Here is a 26,243-nt window from a genome sequence, read left to right on the forward strand (position 1 = left end):
GAGCTCCAGCTGCGACCTATACTGCAGCTTCAGCAATACCTGATCCTTAACCCACTGCACTGGGCCAGGAATCAAACTGGTGCCTCCACAGTCAACCCAGATCATTAGCTCACTGTGTCACAGAAGATGTGATTTTCTTTTTTTTTTTTTTTTTTTGGTTAAACAAACTTTTTTTTCCCCCTGCTGTACAGCATGGGGACCAAGTTACTCTTACATGTATACGTTTTTTTTCCCCACCCTTTGTTCTGTTGCAATTTAAGTATCTAGACATAGTTCTCAATGGTACTCAGCAGGATCTCCATGTAAATCCATTCCAAGTTGCATCCGTTAACCCCAAGCTCTTGATCCCTCCTACTCCCCCCCTCTTCCCCTGGGCAGCCACAAGTCTATTCTCCAAGTCTATGATTTTCTTTTCTGTGGAAACATTCATTTGTGCTGTATATTAGATTCCAGTTAGAAGTGATATCATATGGTATTTGTCTTTGTCTTTCTGACTCATTTCACTCAGTATGAGAGTCTCTAGTTCCATCCATGTTGCTGCAAATGGCATTATGTCATTCTTTTTTATGGCTGAGTAATATTCCATTATGTATATATACACACCACATCTTCCTAATCCAATCATCTGTTGATGGACATTTAGGTTGTTTCCATGTTTTGGCTATTGTGAATAGTGCTGCAATGAACATGCGGGTGCATGTGTCTCTTTTTAGCAGAGTTTTAGATATGATTTTTAAAAATGCTTGATTTCTCTATGCAGAGAATATTTCTGTCACTTGCAACCAGAGAAAGTGCAAATTTATGATGAGTTGTCAGGAAACTAAGGCTTTCCTTCCTTAGGAAACTAAGCCTTAATTTATGATGAGTTGTCAGGAAACTATAAAATTTGTTATACTTGTTATATTTCTGTGTCACTGAGAGGAGAAGCATTTCTAAAACAAATGTGTGAAAGCATTATTCGATTATTCATACAATAAATACTTACTAAATGTTTAAGTACTAGAGAAAAAAAGACAAAGATAAAATCTAGTGGAGACAAATAGTCATAAAAAATGTAAAGATTAAGAAAGTGTTATGGGTGCTGTAAGGAAGTATGTACCAGGTGTTGTAGAGGTACAGAAGAAAGAGATATTAATTCTTTTTTTTGTCTTTTCTAGAGCTGCACCCATGGTATATGGAGGTTCCCAGGCTAGGGGTCAAATTGGAGCTATAGCCACTGGCCTACACCAGAGCCACAGCAACGTGGGATCCAAGCCGCATCTGCAACCTACACCACAGCTCAGGGCAACGCCAGATCCTTAACCCACTGAGTGAGCCCAGGGATCAAACCCACAACCTCATGGTTCCTAGTTGGATTCATTAACCACTGAGCCACTACGAAAACTCCAAGATATTAATTCTATAAAAGAGATTGAAGGGTATATATCTGAAATAAGGCCCAAAGTGACGATAGAATTAAATTAAAAATCATTATGTACTTTTTTTTTTTTTTTTTTTTTTGTCTTTTGTCTTATTAGGGCCGAACCCGCAGCATATGGAGGTTCCAGGCTAGGGATCTAATCGGAGCTACAGCTGCCGGCCTTCCCAGAGCCACAACAATGCGGGATCCTTAACACACTAAGCAAGGCCAGGGATCGAATCCAAAACCTCATGGTTCCTAGTCAGATTCATTTCTGCTGCGCCATGACGGGAATTTCTTGTTATGTACTTTTAAATACACCAAAATGCATATAGAATAACATAATGGCAAATATTGTAAATCAACCATATTTTAATAAAAAATAGAAAAACCAAACCAAAAAAATAAAAGAATAATATAATGAACATCCAGTCACTCACCATCTATCTTATGAAATGAGATAATTATGATTATGGTCACAGGACACATTTTTATGAAAAATAATTCTCAAACATGGATTTTGGTGTGAAGTTTGAAATTATTAGCAATGATATACAGGTGTAAATATCATAAATAAATGATCTTCCACAAGAGGTTGTTATTGTTGTCAAATCAAAGAATTAAAGAGTAGTGAGAATCTTTCTGAAATTGATAAGTATTAGAGAAAGTGTTAGGAATTTTGGAATATATTCTAAAGCAACAGTATCATTTGATAATTTTTAATTTAATGTTAGATAGGCTCGCATAAGACTTTGACTTTTTTTTTCGAATTTGCAACTTAATTTTTTTTAATGTGGCAAAGGGAGGAGGGACTAAAAGAATATCTTGGCGGGAGGTGGGAGGTGGTGGAGAGGGTGGATTTCCCTTGACTCAGAAGAGGAACGTGGTAATTTTTCTCCCTTTACCATGAAAGTATTTATAATTTTTGGAGTTGCTCTTCTGCAAAACATATGTATTTAAGGAAAATTTTTTGTATATCCAAAATCTAAATTCTAGGTCTATGGAAAGTACTTCAAGGGAACTTGGGGTCACTGCCAAAGCTCTGTTTGCATGCCTAGTGTGGGGAGTTCATCGAGAGCAAGAACTCTGCTAAAATGGCTGACACCTCCTCAACACAGCGCCAGGCTCCCACTTCGTATAGTTTCTTAACATTGTTAAAAAATAGAATTCCTTTTCAACAATCTCTTTACATTGTTAAAAAGGAGTTCTTTTCAACAGTTTTTTTTAAAAACATTGTTTAAAAATTAGTCAAATTCAAATTAAAATGGTAAAGTAGGCTGACAAAGGCAGACTCTCTACCTTTCCATAAATATAAAAATGGTAGATAATATATGTTGCCACTTCCTATATTTTGAAAGCAAGAAAGGGGAAACTCAGTTTCTAGAAAAAGGAAAATGGAAAAAAGGAGCATTGGAGGGAGCTGAAGCCAAGTACTTGCTAAAGCCCCATGGCTTACATGGGTACTGGAATTGGAAGCAGGCTGTGAGGCAGGGAGATTAAAAGGTTTAATGGCTGTTAGTATATGAACAACGTAGATGAATGTCAAAATAATTCCGCTGAGCGAAAGAAGCAACACCAAATAGAATACGCATTGTGTGATTCTATTTATAGAAAACTGTAGAAAATGCAAACTAATCTAGAGTGACAGCAGATAAATGGTTGCCTGAGGATGGGGGAGTAGAGGAGAGAAATTACAAAGAGGCGCAAGGAAACTTTTTTGGGTGATAAATATGTTTGCTAGTTTAACTGCTGTGATGGTTTAACCGGTATCAAAAAACTTGCCAAATTGTGTAGTTTAAATACGTAGGGTTCATTGTATGGCGATTATACCACATGAAGCTGTTAAAAACAAACAAGCAAAATCATGATTCAAGCAATTTAAACACATCCTCCTTCCTATTTTTTACTTATGCAATTTATTTGTTGAAAGAACTTGGTGGTTTGTCCTGCAGAAGTTCCCACATTCTGGATTTTATTGATTGCAAAAAAAAAAAAAAAAAAAATCCTTATCTTTTAGAACTGTATTACGAAGTATATATATTTTTTATGAGTGAAATCCAGGTGAAGGGTAGAGAAGAGGAGTTTGGCCATATGGTGATAATCTTCAAGATGAGTGATTGGCACATGAAGACATTATACTAGTCTCTCTACTTTTTATTTGCTTAAACATTTTTTGTAATAAAAAGTTAAAACAAAACAAGTCTGAGTCCCATCCCAGAGTCACTGAATCTCTGAGGGGTTGAGTATAGAGGTCTGCATTTAAAAAAAAAAAAAAAAAAGAAGTTCCTGTCCTGGCTCAGTGGAAATGAATCTGACTAGTATCCATGAGGATGCAGGTTTGATCCCTGGCCTCGCTCAGTGGATTAAGGATCTGGTGTTGCCCTGAGCTGTGGTGTAGGTTGCAGGGAACTTGGGGTCCGAAGTTGCTGTGGCTGTGGTGTAGGCCAGTGGCTATAGCTCCAATTCGACCCCTATCCTGGGAACCTCCACATGCTGTGTGTGCGGCCCTAAAAAGACAAAAAAAAGAAAAAAGAAAAAAATCACTGCTCCAGACCATAGAGAAGGATTCTGATGGTAGATGAATTTCAAAACCTGCCACAAATTATTGGAAAAAATTTTTGGTAGGTGTCTTTTTTGTTTTTTATCAAATCACAAAAGTGGTATATAACCTATTCTTCAGAGAAATATTTATGGCTCTGCTTGCCTCTTCTGCTGAGGAAAATTTCTGATCTCTATATACATATTGTTTGATTTTGTTCTTATTCAGTCATAAAAGGATGATTATAATATAGGTTTGTTTTATCATTTTGTCTTAGTACAACTTGCCTGATTACTCTGAATTTCATCCCTATATAGGACTGTGAAATGTGAAATTTTGTCTTCTGTACCTATAGTTGCTTCTATTACGTCTTACCTCTCTGTGATTCCTCCCTTCCCATTGTCTCTTTTTCTGTCTTCCTACTAGTAAAAAAACCACTCAAAAACCACATGATAATCTCTTTCATATAAGATTACTCAATAGAATCATGAAGTACTCTTCTCAGGGAAAGTTGATTTAAATAGGGCAAAGGATTTGAAGTCAAAGTTTAAAAAAAAGTGTAGTGTTGGATTCTCAGACACCAGGTAACCTAGTCAGGGATGGATTTTGGGGGTGGGGGTGGTAAAGTTCCTTTTAAGACCCTCTAAAATGTTATTAAGGGGGTTGTTATCCATTTAGCCTATTGGAAGCATTGGAAGTGTATTCTTTTTTTTTTTTAATTTTAAAGTTTTGCTTTATAGGGCCACACTCAAGGCATATGGAGGTTCCCAGACTAGGGGTCCAATCGGAGCTGTAGCCTCTGGCCTACGCCAGAGCAACAGCAATGCAGGATGTGAGCCGCGTCTGCCACCTACACCACAGCTCAGGGCAACACCAGATCCTTAACCCACTGAGTGAACCCGTAGGATCCTTAACCCAGGGATCGAACCTGCAACCTCATGGTTCCTAGTGGATTTGCTAACCACTGAGCCATGACGGGAACTCCTGGAAGTGTATCCTCAGAAAAATCAAATAATGCAACTACAGCTCTTTTTTCTTTTTTCTAACATGCATAGAAAATTTGGCTTCGACTGCTAAAGTAATAAAAAGCCAAATTCAAACTTTCTTAAATAGCTAAGAAAATTTATTAGCTCGGGGAATTTACTAAATCCAGACGAAGGCGGTAGGTTTCAACCTGAGTTTGGCTATTTCATCATGTGGTAGCTTTATCCTTAGGCTGACTTCCCTCATGATAGCAAAGTGTCTTCTATAACTATAAGACTCACATGCATCCATCACATCAGCCAGAAAGAGAGAGACAGACAGACAGACAGACAGACAGACAGAGATAGAGAGAGAGTGAGAGCACACTTTTCTTCTCCCAACAGAGATCTTTGTTTTTATAACTGGACCAATTTAGAGCTGTATTAGTATCTATCACTGACAAAGTCCGTTGAGGACCTTATTAGGCTGATTATGTACCTCAATTAGGGTCTACACTTAGAGCTGGAGCTGGGTCTATTCCCATTAAATTCATTAGCTGCCTTAACAATTGCAGATGGCTGGAAATGCACACTAAGGAGTCAATCAATAATGCTCATTATAAAAGCAATATAATATCCCGCTCCATTAAATACCACATTTTAAACACTTCCATTTTCATTCAACATTGTTTCCAGTTTTTTGATATTATGATATTTTAATTTTTGTCTTTTTAGGGCTGCACCCTCAGCATATGGAAGTTCCCAGGCTAGGGATCCAATTGGAACTGCAGCTGCTGGCCTACACCACAGCCACTGCAATGCCGGATCTGAGCCACGTCTTCGACCTACACCCACAGCTCATGGCAATGCCGGATCCTTAACCTGCTAAGTGAGGCCAGGGATCAAACCTGCATCTTCATGGATGCTAGTCAGATTCGTCTGTGCTGAGCCATGACAGGAACCCCAATATTATGATATTTTAAATTGGAATTGCAGACCCACATGAAGGAAACAGGGTAGTATAGGGTACAATAAGGAATGTATAGACTTTGGGAAAAGAGAGAATGCATGTCCTGTAGCTTACTGTCACCATGTGAAAATGTAAGCCCACTGTTACCAGATCTTCTGCTTTTTAGAAAGAAGCCTGAAAAGCATGTGAAATCCTCTGGTTTTTAACTTGGCTAATTTTTTATGCACCATGCAGGTCAAATTAAATGTGTTTATGGGTTAGATCTGGATCTAGGCCACCAGTTTCTGTCATGTTATGAATCATGCTAGAACATTTTATAACACTTCCCCTCAAAGTGAGAGCTGCAGCCCTTTCATGGATCAGCACTGCTAGCATATACTTAATGCTAAGAAAGTCACAGAGGCGAGAGACGTGAGCAGCGCACATTATATGAAGAATGCTTTGTTCGTAGTTCTTTGGCCTGTACTTAGAACTGTTTTCCTGGTTGTGAGGATGAGCTTGTACCAAATCACCTTCACTGTCTCTTATTTAGGTTCTCTTATGACATCTCTTATCCAAGTTCTATTATGAGGACGAGGTCAGGTTTACAGAATGACCCCTGGAGATTAGAGGTGTAACATGTGGCCCTGGAACAGAGTTCTTTTTTTTTTTTTTTTGTAGCAAGCTGTCACATCAATGATCCTATAGTAGTGACTTAGCTATTATGCTCCGCTTTAATAGAATTAACTGGCAACAGCCAATGGTGGATATTATTATTGCTGCCAAAGGCATATGGAACTGAATTTTGGGAACACTAAACTTATTTTGGACTTATGATTTAAACATATATTTCCTTTTCTGGGAGCTAAGGTTCTTATTGAGTGTAGATAATTATAAGAGTATTGCCCTTTTCCTTTTTTTTTTTTTCTCTTTTTAGAGACACTCCCTCAGCATGTGGAGGTTCCCAGGCCAGGGGTCCAATTGGAGCTGTAGCTGCCGGCCTATGCCACAGCCACAGCCATGTCTGTGACCTACACCATAGATCTCAGCAACGCCGGATCCCTAACCCACTGATGGAGGCCAGGGATTGAACCTGCGTCCTCATGGATACTAGTCAGATTGGTTTCCACCGAGCCACGACGGGAACTCCCAAGAGTGTTGCCCTTTTTGCCAGAAAGCTTTTTTCAGTTAGCAGGTATCAGAAGGCAGAAACTATGTCTTTTTCATCTGTTGTCTTTCTTATGGTGCCCAGAGTTAAGTTTAATAGTAATTTATTTAGCAGAGACTTAGAATCTACTTGTTGGCTTATTTATTAATAAACACAGATGAATTGAGTTATTCTAACCTTAACTTTATTAAATATCAAAAGTTTAGCATTTATTGAGGTCCAGAGCTAGGTAGACTCTCAGGAGGTTAAAGGACTTTCTGGCAAGGTGGGGGAAACACAAAATAGATGTGATATTCTTGATATGTCCTGGCATCTACAGACATTTAAATTAGGAAAAAGGTAGGTGTGTGTGTGCATGTGTAGAATTTGAGAAGGCTCTTTGGACAAATGACACATTTCTCAGGGTGGCTTTTGGACTTAGGTAGGGAAATGAGTACAGGAGAAATGAAGTGGGACAAAGGGAGAATTTTAAACCAAAGAAGCCATTCTAGAACGGAAACCATTGGACCTGCACTTAACTCTGGCTTCAGTGTATGATAACATTTATGGAGTAGTTTCTATGGGTCAGACACTATACTAGGCATGATGGAAGATTAAAAATGAATGAAGCAGGTTCTCAAAGATTCTCTAGTGGGAGAAAATTTTGCACAGATTTCCCTAGAGAAAGCTGAATATATTAGGTGACACAAATGTATAGTAACAAAGTGCTGAGGAAATTTGGAAAATTTCCTGGTCATTTCTGGCTGCAGGATCTAGGAAGGAGGATGTTCAGAGTTGAAGGATCAGTAAATACTAGTAGATGAAAACGAGTTGGCTTATTTTTATCTTTAATAGTTTGTACCCCCAATTTATTACCCTAAAGGATAAAAAGGTGCAAATGAGGGTACATTTTCTTCATAAATACATGTTTCCAGTTCCTTACTCGCAGGATATTTTCTTATTCAGTCTCCCCGGAGTCCCACAAAACGAACCAGCAAGGTGGTGCTTCCTAAGTACACAAGACACTGAAAGAGGCGAAGACAAGAAACTGGTGAGAAAAGGTAGCATTCTTTAAATTGACTTCTCTGAGGATTACGGGACATTAAGACTGAAAATATTTGTAAACCAGGCTTTATGAGCAAGAACACAACTGCCTTAAACTCAGAATTATCTAAGAGCTCAGTAACTTCTGGGCAGAAACTCGGCCCAGGTCGCTCGGGGCTCGAGCCAGCACGGGCTGGTTCACGGGCGCAGTTATCTCTCCGGAAGGCTCTGAAGCGCGGCGAGCGCCTCTTGCCGCTTTCCAGGTCCCTACCCCTAACAACCCAGGTCTGCCAGCTCTTCTCTCCCCTGCACCAGCGAAATCTCGGCCAGGCGGAGACATGTGTGCGCATGCGCGCCCACCGCCCTGAGCAGAGGAGGTGCTTCTGCCCTCAGGAGCGCGCACGCCGCGCCGAGGGGCCCGGACGCGCGCGCTCCCGACCCTCCTCCTCCTTCTCGGCCCGCCCCTCCCTCGCCTCTTCCTGCCGGGCGGTCCTCCTCCCCTCCCCACTCCGCTCCCTCCGCCTTACTCCCTCCGCCCTCCTAGGGCTCCGGCGGCTGTGGAGTGAACGGGACGGGCCCGGCCGCAGAGCGCGGGGCGGCGGGTGGGACTCGAGCGCCTGGTAGAGTTGTTCCGGCCCTGTCCGCGGAGACGTGAGGAGGTGAGGCGAGGGCGGCCTCCTAGGGGCCGGTGGGCGGACGGGCGGCCCGGAGCCGCCGGCCCGGCTGGGGGTGTTGTCCCTGGGGCTGAGCCGGAGGAGGATTGTGGTGGGGGCCGGGCCCGGGACGGGATGCGAGAGGACTCGGGAGGAGGGTTTAGGATTGTCGGTCGCTTCCCCGACATCGCCGTTCTCCCGGTGGCCGCCCCCCGCGGCCCGAGCAGGCAGGCGGCAGGCTGGGTCGGCGCCCCTCACCTGGGGCGGGTGGTGACGGGTGCTCGCTTTCAGCTGTGCCCTCCTGACATTGTCGCCGCCTCCGCCGCTGCCGCCCGCTGCTGCACTGTGGCTGCTGCCGGGTTCGAAGTCCCAGCAGCCCCACGTCCGGGGGCGAGTGGTTAGGATTTTCTTACCCACATTCAGACATGTGTTCTTGACCTGGTCTCGCCCTCGCGCTCCGCCTGTCTCCGCCCGGCGGCACTTTGCTCCGCTCTTGCTGTTGATGCTTGTGGTTTTGCAGTCTGGGATGGGCTGCGTCCTGGGCAGATCTCTACCTGCAAGAAATGCCCCGCTTCAAAGTTGACCGCCTGGCCATGTCAAACAACCCCTGTCCAGGTTGTATGTGCTCAGTGTCCTGATAACTGAGTCAAAGTTTCTGAGACTGGGCTAGTACTTTGCACTGGTCGCCAACGGTGCAGGGCTGGGCAGTGCGTCAGCATGTGGAAAGGGGCCACCGGCTAGCAGGAGGTGGCCGGGTGTTAGGGGACTGGTCTGACAGGGTCTGTTTCTGGGTCCAGGTGCTTGTGTATTCTCCTTGTACACTCAGATAGGATTATCTTAGAAATGTACCAAAATTAGATGGTCACTTGCAGACTTGAGGGTTTCATGTAAGTAATGAGAAATGCCATCCTCATTATTGCTAATGGTAAGGAGAACTTTTGCTTGCCTGACAGATTTCAGTGCTGTCTGGAAACTGATTTCAGGGTCTGAATGTTTGGTACTGGAAACTTAAGGGATTTTTAAAAATACATTTACATTTTCTTGTACATGGAGGGAAGTAGGTAGTTGCCTGTTAGAATTCTGAAAACATAATTATCACGAAAGCCTTCTGACTTTTCTCATGAGTGTTTATGTGTGGCTTCTGTTGCACTTTTGTAGTATATCCAATAGTCTGATGTCAGAAGATACAAACATGAAGTTTGCTTGTGGGCAAATTGGAAGTGGATTTTGTCCATGGAAAATATTGGTGCACAAGTTGCCAGTACTGGAAAACTGGCCTGTGATTCATTATCTCAACAGAGTCTTATGTGAAACTGACAATGAAATTACAAAGGAGAAAGACCAGATAAATTTAATGTATACATTATCATCATATTATATTAAACACTCAGTGGTTGGGGGGGTGAGTTGAGACTCTTGAGTTAGAGTCGTGTCTCTATTGGAGTTCCCTTTGTGGCTCAGTGGTTAACGAATCCGACTGGGAACTATGAGGTTGTGGGTTTGATCCCTGGCCTTGCTCAGTGGGTTAACGATCCGGCATTGTCATGAGCTGTGGTGTAGGTTGCAGACGTGGCTCGGATCCCACGCTGCTGTGGCTCTGGCGTAGGTCCGGTTAGACCCCTAGCCTGGGAACCTCCATATGCCGAGGGAGCGGCCCAAGAAATGACAAAAAGACAGAAAAGAAAAAAAAAAGTGTGGTGTCTCTATTAAGCCAGGCAATAATGTGCCCTGATATTACCCACACCAAGTCATGTGGGGAGGAATGGATGTAGTTGGGCAGTGTTTATATGTGAATGTATTATATAGCCAATATTGTATTCTGGAAAGCTAGAAACAAGGTCCCCAATGTTATTGGGACATGAAGTAAGTGAAGGAATCAACCTTAAAAGGTGTGACTAAGTTTATAACTTTTTTTTTTGGCCTGAGTTATTTGATGGGAATGTTATACATTATAATTACGATGTTCTGATAATTTTTGCTAATTGTTTTGTAATTCAGATCATTTTCTTTTCACTCTATGAGTTGTAATGTTTTTTATTTGAATAACAGAATTTCATTGGGTATGTGAAACAGGGGTTTTCATGTTTATTAGCTCACCAATTCTAAATTTGTGGCTTCTAAAAACTTATAATTAAAATTTTTTTTGCCTTAACCCAAATTTGAACTTGTTTAATTACTGTATATTCATTTGAACTCAGTTGATTCAGCATTAAAACTGATAGTCCTTTTATCCATTCTTTTGGAGTAGTCAAAAGAAGGAATTCTGTTGCGCCAAGTAAAAATAGTATTAGTTGAGGATAGCCAGGCTTCTAGAGGTTAGCTTTGAAGAGAGGAGAAGCTAAGTAGCAAAACTTTTTTTTGTCTTTTAGTACCACAGCCACGGCACATAGAGTTTCCCAGGCTAGAGGTGTAATGGGAACTGTAGCCACCGGCCTACGCCAGAGCCACTGGATCTGAGCTGAGTCTGCAACCTACACCACAGCTCACGGCAACGCCAGATTCTTAACCCGATAAGCGAGGGCCGGTATCGAACCTGCATTCTCATGGATGCTAGTCGGGTTTGCTAACCGCTGAGCCACGACGGGAACTCCACAAAATTTTCTTGTATTGAGGGAAAAGAACTGGCTCTACAGTCTAGCTTGCCATTGTCTTGAAGCGGTGTAGAGATGATTATGGCTGGATAGAGGGTGTTTGGAGAACGACACAGACACTATAGGCTTTAGGATTCCCAGGCACAAGAGCTTTTTTGCTGTGTCTCACAAGTTTTAATGAGTTACTACATGTATATAACTCTTGCTTTATGTAAATAGATCAGACAGTGGATCTGAGTATGACCAGCGGCCCAAGGCTTGTCCAGCCTCTGGTACGGCATGGACAGCTCCAAATTTTCTTATGGCGGTAGTCTTTTGGTGAGCTTTTGCTACCAGCGATCATGGAGGCAAACAAAGTATAGACTTGAGCCTGACTTATGGTAAAACATAAGGAGAGGTTTTTAAGGAGAGGTTTAGTATTGTGACCATGGAGAAAGACATTACTTGCCTTGATTCTCAGCTTTTCAGAGTGGTGAATAAATTTCACTTTATGATCAGTGTTTGAAATTGCATGTAAATATGTGATTAGCAGTGGACCCTAATTAGGAATAGTTAATGGAATTAAGCAGAACTTGTATCTCAACAATCTCTTTTTCATACTTCTTTTACTTTCCATATTGTAGTCGTTCAACAGATAAGATGCCATAACTGTTTGAGTATAGTGAGTTGGTGTTTATGCTGACTCCTTTTTGTCATCTTTTCTTTCTTTCTTTTTTTTTTTTTGGTGTAATTTTGGGGGATTTTCCTGGGAAATTTCTAGGTATATATTCACTTGATTTGGAATTATATTTGGAGTAAAGTTATTAGTCAGTTTGAAATTCTGAGCCTTCTTGTTTTCTAAATAACCTTAAAAATAGAAAACAAAATTCTTTATAACACTCATGAAAAATCTGGTTACAGACTGTGTTGTTGTGCTAGACATAGTACAGCCAAAAATATATTCAAGAAACTTCCCTTCTCCTCACCTAGTTTAGTAAGCTTAAATAAGAAGAAAATAAGAATTTTTTTTTCCATAAAAGCCTGATTTTCCCAGAATATCAAGTCTAACAACTGTTTGCTGTGCTATTTTCCCCCTTGCCTATTCTGAATTCAACAGGTACTATATGTCTCTAGTTTATAGCAAAGACTTAATTTTATTTTTTTAATTTTTTGTCTTTTTAGGGCCACACCTGCAGCAAATGGAGGTTTCCAGGCTAGGGGTCGAATCAGAGCTGTAACCGCTGGCCTACACCGTAGCCACAGCGACACCAGATCCGAGCCAATTCTGCAACCTACGCCACAGCTTACGGCAATGGTAGATCCTTAACCCACTGAGCAAGGCCAGGGATCAAACCTGTGTCGTCATGGATGCTAGTCAGATTCATTTCTGCTGAGCCACGATGGTAACTCCCACAAGTTTTTTTTTTTTTTTTTTTTTAAGTTATTAACTCCAAAGACTTAATTTTAGTAGAGGATTCTTAGTAATGGAGATCTTGTTGAGGGTTGCAAGCGTGTGCTGGAGAATTTGACAGGGAAACCTCAGGCCTGGAAATTTACTTTTTTATAGTTCTGTTTTTTCTATACCCAGCTTCTTGGTGGAGTGGGGACATGGGCACATATCAAAATTACCTAGACTTTTTTTTTCATACTGTAGATCCCCCCTCCACAAACCTTTGCTAAATGAACTTGGTAGGAGGGTGTTGCTTTTAGTAGGAGGGTGTTGTAGCCCTCTGTTGTGTGTAACTGAACAAAGGCCAAGAACCTTGACCTTTTGCTGATACTTCCTAAGCCAGATTTCTACTCCCTGTGATTTGCCTTCTGGTGATATCAATAGGCACCTCTGTTACTCTCATTTTTGAAGAGAAATGCAAATTTTGGTGGTGAAGAGCTTACGTCTGTAACTAAGAGTGAGATTTATTGCATTATGTAGTACACATGGGAGAGAGAATCAGGAGATTGTTTAGCTGAATGTTTATGAACTGTTTTGACTGTGACAGTAAGAAACACATTTTATACCCTGATTCAGTGTGTGTGCACACGCGCGCGCGCACACACACACACACACACACACGAAATTGAAAGAAAAGTTTGCTGAAACAATACTTATCTTTTCAGGACCTTGCTGGAGCTGGCTTATCATTTGGCTTGCAAGAGCAGTTGTACCTTTCTCTTCCCACCTAGCTGTGCATTCAGTGACTGTCACATTTGTGTCTTGAAATTGCCCCTGGTGGCATTATTTACACCAGGGAAATTGGTAAATGCTACCACTCAGAGCTTTTCTCTTTCCTCTGGTTAGCTAATTGTTATAAAACATTTACAGCACACCACACCACTGCCTACAACACACTTTGGTATTTTCTAGTCTATTTTATTAAAAAAAAAAGTGCTAGGTTTTAACCCCCGAATTGATTTTGCAGCCAGATAATGGATAACAGCCTATAGTTAAAAACTAGTTTTGTCCACCATCTTCACTTTGCAGATGAACACACTAAAAGATTGAAGTCCAAAGTCATAGAGCTAATAGCAAAGCCAGGTCTGCAGACTCCTAATCTGGAGTTGTTTCTAGTGGACTTCTCTCTTTTCCTAACCCAAGCCATTCATGTAGCTCAATTAGAGTCCATAATATGTGTATTAAACCGTTTGAATAGAGATGAATAGGGCATGGACCTTGGCCTTGAGGCTCTATGCTTATGTGGGGATTAAATATGGAAACAAAGATAATGTAAGGCAGAAGGTAATGTGTGGTAAAGAGATAATAAGGTGGTGTGCAAGTTAGAGGAGGTAGAGATTACTTTTAGTTGTAAGGATAAAGGAAGAGGTGACATTTAAATCAAGCTTTGAAGAATGGATAGGATTTAGACATGTGGAAATTGGACAAATAGTATATAGAGAGAAAGGCCTTCCTGGGCCAGGTAATCAAAGGCATAGAGGGAAGGAGCTGAGCAAGAAAGCACCAAATGCTAAAGAGTCTTAAATGCCACCTCTCCCTTCTGCTTTTCACTTTGTCTTTCATTTTTGTTTCTGGAGTCGTCTAGAACTTAACGTTAAATAAGCTTTATATGCTGTGCTCCTTATTAGACTATGACCCAGAGAGCACTTAAGTATCCTTAGAGTAAAAGTTGAGGCAAAAAATTTTAGCGTAGGGGAAACAACCTCGAGTTCAGTCCTAAAACTGTTGGGAAAAAAAGGGAAAATATTTTCTTTGCAAGGAGATACCTTTTTGGGCGGGGGGGGCGGGGGGGGGGAAATAGACAGCATCAAATTGGCTGTAGCAGCAGAACAGGAAGCAGTTTTAAAAGTCTTTGAAAAGCACTTTCTAAAATGTGCTTTCTAAATGACTGGATCTTAATCTTCGGAGGCAGGTTTGGTTTAGGCAGAAAGGCAGTTTTTACAGCTTCACAGCTGAGCTGACTAGTCTTCAGAATTTAGGGCAATGAGGAAAGCTATTTCATACCACAGCCAGTTGTGAAGGATTGATAGAGTCTTTACTCAAAGAAGTTCCTTTGATTCTAGCATTTATACTTTGACAGCCTGTATGACTGGGGTGTTTTAAAGTTCTGGATGGAACTTGCTTTGTTTGACAGGGGAATTAGGTGGCTGGAAATGAAGACAAATGACAGTAAGTTGTGTCTGTTAATCACACTGAAGCACTGGTGGTAGTTCTCAAGGTTTTCTGTCTGTTGATGATTTATACTCACTGCTTCTAATTAAAATGATGCACAGTCAATTTGAAGAAGCTTTACTTCTCTTTGACCCACCAGAAGGAAAAAGCCCTTTTAGAATGTTGCCCAGGTAACAACACATACAGAGTGTTGGAAGTATGTGGAAAATTTTGGTAATCTTGGTGATGAAGTTGCTATAGTAAATAACTGCTTGGTTAGTAAAAAAGCTGGGCTACTTCTGGATGATTGACAAAGAATTTTTGGGATGAGCTTTGGTTCCAAAGTAAACATGAATTATATCTTTGCTATACTTTTTTCCTCATGTGTTTAAGCTTCTAATATGTAAAATATATTGTCCTGTTACTAGAGGTTTTCAGTTTCATATGAACTGCTCCACAAGATAGCACACCCCAAATAGCATGATAAGGGCTTTAGATGCAGCATGCCTCAGATGCTTCACACCAGTTGAATGGAGTAGTTAATCATGTTGGCACAGAGATGGGTTTTTTTTTTTTTTTTAAAGACATGTCAAGTTTTACACATTGAGTTTATTAAAGGTCTTCCAGATTTTCTACCATCTTTTTTTGTTTTTATTTTGGGGGGTGTGGTGTGGTACAAAGTGTGATGTTGATATCCTTAACTTAAACTATGCAAACATTTTCTAAAGATACGTACATGCACATAGATGTGTATGTTTGTTTGTATGTATGTATGACATAACACCCACTCACTAGTTTTTGGAATTTGTGGTGAAAATACAGTTCTGCCCAGTAAATGACTAAAAATGAGTGATCTGGCTCTTTGAAAACTATCATCTGAAATAGTCACAAAAATGAAAGTAATACAAACCCAAAGGGATTTTTTTTTATTCCAAATTTCCAGGAAAGAAGCACATTTTAAAAGGCAAGTGTAGAATTCATTCATGTGCCAGGGAAGAATTTCTCAACCTTTCCCTACATATTTATATGTACACCCATATTCTGCCCTCATTTTATGCCGTAGGCAAAATTGCAGGGCTTTAAAAAATCAGGCTTGCACCACAGGGGATGTAAGTAACAAACACTATTTTTAGAAAAAATACAAACTTGTGGTTTTCAGTTTTGAAGGTTTAAGAGACAAGTGACACTAGTTTTTGGTAAACAATGTAGAGTAGTCTGTGCTTCAAGATATATTTGTCATTTTGAGCTCCCTTGCTAAGAGCATTATATAAATGCAAATGGTTGTTACAGTGGTTATTAGTTTTTTTCCTTGAGTAGTTTCTTTCTCTTTACTAAATTTATCTTGGTATGGCACTTTGAAAAATTTATGTTTTTAATTTAGTGAAAAGTCAGCCATTGAAAGGAGCCCATAAATATATTGGCAGAGTAGTATGCCATTGTGTACATATACCACATCTTCTTAATCCAATCATCCGTCGATGGACATTTAGGTTGTTTCCATATCTTGGCTATTGTGAATAGTGCTGCAGTGAACATGAGGGTGCATGTGTCTTTTTCAAGGAAAGTTTTGTCTGGGTATATGCCCAAGAGTGGGATTGCTGGGTCATATGGTCATTCTATGTGTAGTTTTCTGAGGGACCTCCATACTGTTTTCACAATGGAATACTACTCAGCTATAAAAAGGAACAAAATAATGCCATTTGCAGCAACATGGGTGAAACTAGAGACTCTCATACTAAGTGAAGTAAGACGGAAAGAGAAAGACCAATACCGTATGATTTCACTTATATCTGGAATCTAGTACAGGGCACAAATGAACCTTTCCCCAGAAAAGAAAATCATGAACATGGAGAACAGACTTGTGGTTGCCAAGAGGGAGGGGGAAGGAGTGGGATGGACTAGGAACTTGGGGTTAATAGATGCAAACTATTGCCTTTGGAATGGATAAGCAATGGGATTCTGCTGTATAGCACTGGAAACTATGTCTGGTCACTTGTGATGGAGCATGATACTGTGAGAAAAAAGAATGTATACATGTATGTGTGACTGGGGCACCTTGGTGTGCAGCAGAAAACTGACAGAACACTGTAAATCAGCTGTAATGGAAAAAATGAAAATCATTATAAAAAATTTATATTGGCAGATAGTATGGTTTCTTAGTTTGTTTTATAGTAATTTTGTTGCTTCAGTGGCTATTTGCCATCAAACCTGGTTCATTTATTATTTTATTTTCACAAATATCTTCTCTCATGAACGGTATTCTTTCATTTCAAATCTTTATCTCATATTTGCTCTGCCGTTAGTGGTCAAGTTTGTACTAATGTTTTCACTTGCCTTTGTCTTACTCTTTCTATGAAAAGATGTATTACTGTCTATCAGTTTGGTACTAAATCGCAATTCAGTTAATCCCTTCTTTTCTCCATCTGTTTTTCCCCCTCAGTATTCTAGAATTGACTCTTAACACTGGCCTAAGCTTCCTGATAAAGTTAATGGGAAAAATGAAATTTGATATTATTATTCAAAGCCTAGGACCATCTGTTTGCCAATACTAGTGAACCTATAAAATTTTATGTATGAGTTATGCAGCTTAAATTTTCACTAATGAGCCTAAGCCTCAATTTATTTATTTATTTATTTCCAGCCCAATATCTTTTTATTTATTTATTTTTTGAAGGCTTTAAAAAAATTATTTCCCAATACAATTTTTTTCTACTGTACAGCATGATGACTGTTACATATACATGTATACATTCTATTTTCTCACATTATCATGCTCCATCATAAGTGACTAGATATAGTTCCCAGTGCTACAATTTAATTTTATTTAATTGAAGTATAGTTGATTAAAAAAGTTGTGTTAGTTTTAGGTGTACAGCAAAGTGTGCAGTTATATACACACACTACACACACACACACATCTGTTCTTTTTTTTTTTTTTTTTTTGCCTGCCGCACTTGTAGCATATGGAAGTTCTTAGGCTAGGGGTGAAATCAGAGCTGCAGCTGCCAGCCTATACCACAGCCACAGTAACACCAGATCCAGCTGCTTCTGAGATTTACACCACAGCTTGCAGCAACACAGATCCTTAACCCACTGAGCAAGGCTAGGGATTGAACCCAATCCTCACAGAGACTACTATGTCAGGTTCTTAACCCTCTGAGCCATAATGAGAACTCCTGTATCTGTTCTTTTTTTTGGTCTTTTTGCCTTTTCTAGGGCTGCTCCCGCGGCATATGGAAGTCCCCAGGCTAGGGGTCTAATCAGAGCTGTAGCTACCAGTCTATGCCAGACCTACCACAGCTCACGGCAACACAGGATCCTTAACCCACTGAGCAAGGCCAGGGATTGAATCCCCAACCTCATGGTTCCTATTTGGATTTGTTAACCACTGCGCCATGACGGGAACTCCTTGTGTCTGTTCCTTTTTAGATTCTTTCCTGTTACGGATTATTACAGAATATTGAACATGGTTCCTTGTGCTGTACAGTAGATCTTTGTTGTTTGGCTATTTTATGTATAGTAGTGTGTATCTGCTAATCCCAACCTCCCAATTTATCCTTCCCCCCTTTCCCTTTCAGTAAGCATAAATTTTTCTGTGTCTGTGAGACTATTTGAGTTTTGTAAATAAGTACATTTGTATCATTTTTTAGATTCTGCTTATAAGTGTATAAGACATTGTCTTTCTCTGACTTCCCTTAATATGATAATCTCTAGGTCCATCCATGTTGCTGCAGATGACATTATTTCATTCTTTTTTAGGGCTAGGTAATATTCCATTATGTATATGCATATTTATAAGTTGACATTTAGGTTGCTTCTGTGTGTTGGTTGTTGTAAACAGTGCTGCTATGAACATTGGGGTGCTCTTTTTTAAAATTCTAACATGGATTTTATGTTTCTTGTCAACATTGTCAATAGTTTTGATAGATGAAACAGGTCTCTCCTGTTTCACTTGGTTTCACAAACAATGAAATAATGATCTTTACCATTTGAAGATATGAGATAAAGTTTTAAAAAGATAATCTAGTAATAGTAGGTTAGAGAAACCAGTTCATTTAGCAATTAATGTGATACTTCCATTTTGCTTGTAAATATCATTATGTTTGCATGCTATAGTGGCACTTTATTATGTTCCATTGATAATTTACTTTTCTAGATAGAGAACTTTAGAAATTTTTGTATTTATGAGAATTTTATTTGGAAGAGGAGCATGATAGTAGTAGATTTTATAAATTTTGGTTGGCCAAAGGGGTGAAAGAAAAAATCATCTTTAAGCTGCAAATAACTAAAAACATTTTTGGTTTTGTGGAAGACAAGGTAGGTAGAACATAGACCTTGGTTCTTAATCTAGTGGTGCTGTAGAAAGCATCCGGGATTTGCCACAGTTCTTTTTGCACAACAACAACAACAATAATAAACTAACATTGATTGAGTGTTTAATGGGTTAGTTATTATATAAGATAATGTGCATTACCTAGTCAATCTTAGCAGTAACTGTCTGAGGTAGGAACTTTTATAATGTTGTTATCAGTTTGCGGATGAGGGAAGGTCATCTGGCCTTAGAGAAGGTCAGTAACTTAGTTAAGATCACACAGCTCATAAGAGGCAGGTCTCTCTTGCTCCTAAATCTGCCTCATAGTTATTGACTCTCAACTACTATTCTATGTTGATGATTCATTAAATGAGGATGATGATACTTGCCTATTTTGTATGGTGGTTATGAGAACCAAAAAACGTAGCATTACAAAAGAATGCCTAGAAATGTGCCTGATGTTTTCATTTTACTGGATAATTTTTTTTTCTTTTGGCCGCCCACAGCATATGGAGTTCCTGGCCAGGGATCAGATCCAAGCTGGAGTTGTGACTTAGCTGTAGCTGCAGCCAATGCTGGTTCCTTAAACTAAGCCGAGCTGGGGATTGAACCTATGTCCCTGCTGCTGCAGAGATACTATTTATCCCCTTGTGCCACAGTGAGAACTCCTTTTGCCAGATAATTTTTGAGAAGCCAAAAAAATCATTGAAATAGATATGCACATCTGTTACTTTTCTTTTTCTTTTTCTTTTTTTTTTTTTTTTTTAGGGCTGCATCCATGGCATATGGAGGTTCCCAAGCTAAGGGTTGAATTGGAGCTACAGTTGCCGACCTACACCACAGCTCACGGCAATGCCAGATCCTTAACCTACTGAGCGATGCCAGGGATTGAACCCGCAACTGATGGTTCCTAGTTGGATTTGTTTCCGCTGCACCACAATCAGAACTCCTGCATATCTGTTACTTTTAATCACTAAAATAAATCAACCATATAAAATAAAATAAAGTAAAATAAAATAAAATAAAATAAAATAAAAATAAAAGTCGAGCAGATCAGTTCAACTATCTGCCAACTAGAAGACATGTTTTCTGTAGGTCCAGAGGATCAGTGGGCGAAAGGCAAAGGGAGGCAGAAATGTAGGAGGGTATTGAGTAATAATTGGATTGGATGATTTTTAGCAACCTGAATTCTTTCTGCTCTGAGGAAGAGTACATGTAAATAACATTGTGGCATCTTAAGATTCTTGCAGCATCTATTTTTTCTTTGTAATGGCTGACTTTTATTTTATTCTAAGACCTCAAAATACCTAGATACACCCAAAACCTTTTCTTTAAATTTTAGCTTGGATCATTAACAATCACCACTCTTTAATTTTTTGCACTTAGAGTGAAAAAAAGTATATGGTTGCCTGGGAAAAACAGAGTTATGTATTTTGCTTTTCTCTCCCCAAGATAAAACAGAATTTTGGAGGGTACAGTGGGTAAAACAGCTTAATAGTATGTTGTCACATGCTTGTGCTTTTCTTGTGATTTTCCTTCAAATTTAGATTTCCTAAGTGTGTATTTTCAAAAGAAAGTTAATATAATTAGGAGTATGAAAGGTCATTTTTATTGTCTGGAGTATCACAGATTTATGGCTCTCTGTACAGTTGGTTTCATTCTCTGACATTGTTTTTCTCAACAAGCATTTATAGGTAGAGTATGGGTTCAGTGCTAGAGAGGCAGAGATAAGAGGCTGCTAAGGAGCTGACAGTCAAATTGGAGAAACACATGCATATAGTGGAGTGTAGCAAGGATAGGGCAGCTTAGGGTGTGCCTTACAGGAAAGCTTCAGAGGGTTGTGTAGCCTGGTCTGGATTTTAGGTAAGGCTGCCTGGAATATCTGAGTTGGGTTTAAAGAAGGCAAGAGGGACATCTTAGAGGTATGAAAATTTGAAATTGTAAATCTTTACCCAGTGGCAGCTCCTTGTCGCTCTGAAACATGCAAAAACCCAAAGTAGTTGTCATTTTTACAGGTAATTACTTGTAAATAAAGCACTCATTGTGAACTTATTTTTACTTTATATATGGTGCTTGTGGTTTTTAAGATAGCAGATTAAAAGGAGTACTTTAGAATTGAAATGGTATAAGCATATATGCTGATAATGACATTGAGATTGCTGATATGATACCAGTGAAGAAATGGGTTTTATGGGTCTAAAAACCATAGGTAGTAAAGGAAAACCAGCCTTACACACCTACTTAGCTTTAGGTATCAATTGTATTTCTAATAGTATAGAATAGTAATGGAAGTTTGTCATGTTCTCTCTTACAAGAAAAGATTAAATATATGGTCTGTATAGTACATTTTTGAAAGTTTTATCTTAGAAAGATTTTTGATATGAAATAGTATGAAAAACAGAGGGTAAGGACTTAGTTATCAAATCATTTCTTTAAAAAAACTAGACTCTTATTTATTTATTTGGCTGTGCCTGTGGCATGTTCCTGGGCCAGGGATCGAACCCACACCACAGTAATGACCTGGGCTGCTACAGTGACAACATAGGATCTTTAACCTGCTGTGCCACAAGGGAACTCCTCAAATTGTTTATCCAAAATGATTGATTTCCATAGGGCTTTAAATAACCTTAAATTTAATTTTCTTATATATTCTTTAATGGGATACTAGACAGAGTTCAGCATAGGATTGCTAAATAATATTGCCTAGAAATTACTTGCTTATGTAAGATATCAGGGCAGAGTTCCTGACCATTGGGTATCAGGCATTTTTAGAGAGTATAGGCCAGGTTGTCTTTCTGTTCTGGATGGCTTATGGTTGTGGTCTCTTTCAGCATTAGTATCATCATCTTGAAAGCCTTCAGGGAGACTCTAAGCCCTGTTAGATATCTCTCATGTGTGCTTTCAGAGTATCATATTTTCCTCCCTGTATTCCTTTGTGACACTAATAACACTTCATTGTAGGTTATCTGTTTCTGCTTTAGAGTATAGGCTTTTCAAGAGCAAAAACTATTTCATTCAGGGCTCTGAAATAGGTCTCCCCTAGGTTTGAATTTTGGCTCGGTATGGCATTGGGGAAGTTATGTATAAAATGGGGATACTCTTACTGCATAGGATTATTTATCTTGAATAAGTTGATTAATGTAGAGGAGATATGACATAGTTCCTGGCACATACTTAAGTTCTCATAAATGTTTCCTTTTTCTTTCTTTCATTCTTGTTGAGTCTGGCACTTAGTAGTAGGATTTTCTGTAATACATTTTAAGTGATTTTGTAAACTATATTAAAGCCGAATTGGATCTATCATTAATCTTATTACATGAAAATCTCTTAAAATAAGTAGTAACTGGTATGTTAAAACACAGTCTTTGAGCTAGATGGCAGCAAGTTATGTGGTCTCCAAATCAGATTACCAGCCTGAAAAATTTTCTCCAGTCCATGTCCGGTTTGTAATTGTCATGATGGCAGAAGGTTTAAAGTAGGTGGAAAAGATTGTAGAGTTCCTTTTCCTGGGTTTGCTGCTTTTTGACCTTGTTCACTTGTGTTGGTGGCTATGCTCCTTATTGCCATTATCTTGATCTTTTTTGTGATGGGATTGTTATTGATCTATTTCTTGGGGTGACAAGAACCCTGAATCTGACAGGCTTACTAGCTGTGCAACCTTGGGCAAGTAACCTTATTTCTGGATTTATGTATCTGTATAATGAAAGTAATAATACCTCATCACTCTGTGAAATTTAAGAAATAAGTGCCTCGTATATAAAAATTGCTCCATAGATGGTAGGTATGAATCCTCAGCACTCCCTATTTATTAGCAACTTTATTTGATAGAAGCAGACCAAGAAATAGGATGAGGGAGAACTGAATGGCCTGGGGAATTATGGCAGAGATTTTGTATCAGCACTCTTTTTTTTTTTTTTTTTAAGTGATTTTTATTTTTTCCATTATACCTGGTTTTCTCTTGATCTCAGATGGGAGACACGGAAGGGGAGGGCCTGAGGCTTTACGTGAAGGCTGATGGGTGGAACCAGGTTGAAACAGATGTGGTATAACATCTGTATTCTGGCGTAAAACTCATAAGCTGGTTGGGTGATTTTTAATTTAATTATTTTTTTTTTTTTGTCTTTTGTCTTTGTTGTTGTTGTTGTTGTTGTTGTTGTTGCTACTTCTTGGGCCGCTCCCGGGGCATATGGAGATTCCCAGGCTAGGGGTTGAATCGGAGCTGTAGCCACCAGCCTACGCCAGAGCCACAGCAACGCGGGATCCGAGCCGCGTCTGCAACCTACACCATAGCTCACGGCAACGCCGGATCGTTAACCCACTGAGCAAGGGCAGGGACCGAACCCGCAACCTCATGGTTCCTAGTCGGATTCGTTAACCACTGCGCCACGACGGGAACTCCTAATTTAATTAATTTTTAAAAATTTAATTTGTTTTTTAGTTATTAAAATGCTTACAGCACTTAACTACTAACTTGATTAGAGAATGAATAAGCTGAGTACAACTTATTTAGGGCTCCTGGGCTATCAAATTGTTCCTTTGTGATAATGTGTTAAGACATTTCTAAGAATGAAGTATTTTGTCTCCCTCTTCTCTCCTTTAGTACCACAAGCTGTTGAGATCTATACTGCTGCTGTTCCTAATAGGAGCTGCCATTTCATTACATCTTTATTGTTTGCAGGGCATCATGTTAGGTGCTGTGGAGGAATGTAAAAAGTATAAGGCATAAACTGTATTTTAGGAACTTTACTGCAGCGAGGAAAGTGATATATACATGTGTTAAAAATAACTGACTTTCAAAAAGGGCTGAATTCCTGAATCAAACATCTTATTGTCTGAGCCCAATATTCTTAGCATCATTTGTTTAAGATAAATAGTTTTTCTGGGATGGGGTATGCGCTGGGGGTTTCGGATGGAAATGCTATAAAATTGGGTTGTGATGGTTGTTGTATAACTATAAATGTAATAAAGTTCATTGAGTAATAAAAAAGATAAATAGTTTTGCTAGAAAAAAGTCTTAGGTTGTTGTATATGCTGATGTCAAAAATGGATAGAAGAATTAGAAACTGAAGTTTCTTTTTTTTCATTTTTTTTATTACTCAAATGAATTTATCACATCTGTAGTTGTATAATGATCATAAAAATCCAGTTTCACAGGATTTCCATCCCATAGCCCAGGCACATCCCCCACCCCCACCCCGCCAAACTGTCTCCTCCGGAGACCATAGGTTTTTCAGTGTCTGTGAGTCAGTATCTGTTCTGCAAAGAAGTTCCGTCTGTCCTTTTTTCAGATTCCACATGTTGGTGAAAGCATTTGATGTTGGTGTCTTATTGTATGGCTGACTTCACTTAGCATGATAGTTTCTAGGTCCATCCATGTTGCAAAAAATGCTGGTGTTTTGTTCTTTTTAATGGCTGAGTAATATTCCATTGTGTATATGTACCACATCTTCTGGATCCACTCCTCTATCGATGGACATTTAGGTTGTTTCCATGTCTTGGCTATTGCAAATAGTGCTGCAGTGAACATTGGAGTACATGTGTCTTTGTGGAAACTGAAGTTTCTGACTGATGTTTTTTCATCTTATTTGAAAATCTGTATTAGAATTGTCCTGATTCCTTCATTTATATCTTCTAAGAATTTTAAAAAATTATCTGTAAATCTTAAAGTGTCATCACTTTGGCACCTTCAAATGTGATCATTGAAAAGTTGGTTAGTTATTATTCTAAGTATCTTTTTAGGGTAGATTGAGTTAAATCATCATCATTTATATATTTTCCTATACCAGTATTTTACCTTAATTTATGTATCATTTGGAAAAAAATCATCGTTAGTGCTATATTTATTGTTAAGTCTGTAATGTATTTTATACTTAAATGGTACACATTTTGATCAAAAGAAGCATTGCCACCCTTCCTCTTCCCCCTATTGTAACTTGACTTACATTTGGATATAAGAGAATCTCTAATCAGAATGCTCTAGGGAGTTCCCATTGTGGCTCTCAGCAGGTTAAGAACCTGTAGTCTTCCTGAGGATGCAGTTCTATCCTTGGCTTCTTAAGGACCCAGCGTTGCTGTAAGCTGTGATGTAGGTTGCAGATGCAGCTTGGGTCCCAAGTTGCTGTGGTATAGGCCAGCGACTGCAGCTCCTATTGGACCCCTGGCCTGTGAACTTCCATGTGCCACAGGTGCAGCTGTAGAGAGGAAAAAAAAAAAAAAGAAAAGAAAGAAAAATGGAATGCTCTTGCCTTACATGTTCCTGTTGCTGACTTCTTATTATTCAGATCTCAGCTCTTTTGAAAAATTTTCTCTGAGTTTTTCCCAAACCACGTGATCTGAAGTGGTCTTGATGCTCTCAGCCTGCTCTGCTATGTCTGTGTTTTAATTCAAAATACTTATCCCTATCATAAAAACTTCCTTCCTCCCTCCTTTCCTCCCTACCTCCCATCCTTCCTCCCCATTCTCCAGTAACATGTAAGCTCCTTGAGAGCAAGGGCTTAGCTGGATTTTCACTTTTGTTACTTCTAGAGCTTTAAAAAATGCACTTAATAAAATTTTATTATTATAGAATGAAACAGATATTCTTTCCCCTAGTAGCTTTATGACTTTCTTGAAAGTTTATTTCACTTCATTATGCCTTGGTTTCTTCCTTTGCAAAGTGGGTGGGAGATGGAAGAGGAAAGAGACTGAATTAGGTTATTCCTAAAATCTCTACAATTTAAAGGCTTGCTGTTAGCTTGATGTGAGCTTGAGTTCTGTTCTAATGGTGTTGATGAAGTTGTGCTGAGCTACTTAATTACCTTCTTACTCTGTCCTCTTTTAAAACCAATAGTGTGTATTTGTATTTGTAAAATTACTGACAGCATGGGAGAGTTAACTCTGATTGCAGAATGAAGTTTCCTGGTATATCTAGATTATTAGATTAGATCTGCAATATGATTTGTGTTTTGATGATCAGATTAATTAAGGTAAGTTCTGTGGCATATCAAGTACTAGGTTGAACTGATCTTTCTGGTATTTACTCTAAATATCAGGAAATTTGTTATCTCATCTTTTAAATTAATTTTAAT

The 26,243-nt window shown here is 39.2% G+C and overlaps 1 protein-coding gene across 2 annotated transcripts in view; it reads left to right on the forward strand.

Annotated features, from left to right (window-relative positions):
• RABGAP1L (RAB GTPase activating protein 1 like) overlaps window positions 8,484-26,243 on the forward strand; it is a 657,663-nt gene continuing 639,903 nt past the window's right edge. The window contains exon 1 of one of the 2 annotated variants that reach the window (XM_013989628.2): window positions 8,484-8,699. The gene's annotated coding sequence lies outside the window, so the exon portion shown is untranslated. The remainder of the gene's footprint in view (window positions 8,700-26,243) is intronic. The other variant, XM_021102607.1, reaches the window with a different exon arrangement.

The sequence above is a fragment of the Sus scrofa genome, chromosome 9, assembly GCF_000003025.6.
Source record: "Sus scrofa isolate TJ Tabasco breed Duroc chromosome 9, Sscrofa11.1, whole genome shotgun sequence".
Taxonomy (NCBI): domain Eukaryota; kingdom Metazoa; phylum Chordata; class Mammalia; order Artiodactyla; family Suidae; genus Sus; species Sus scrofa.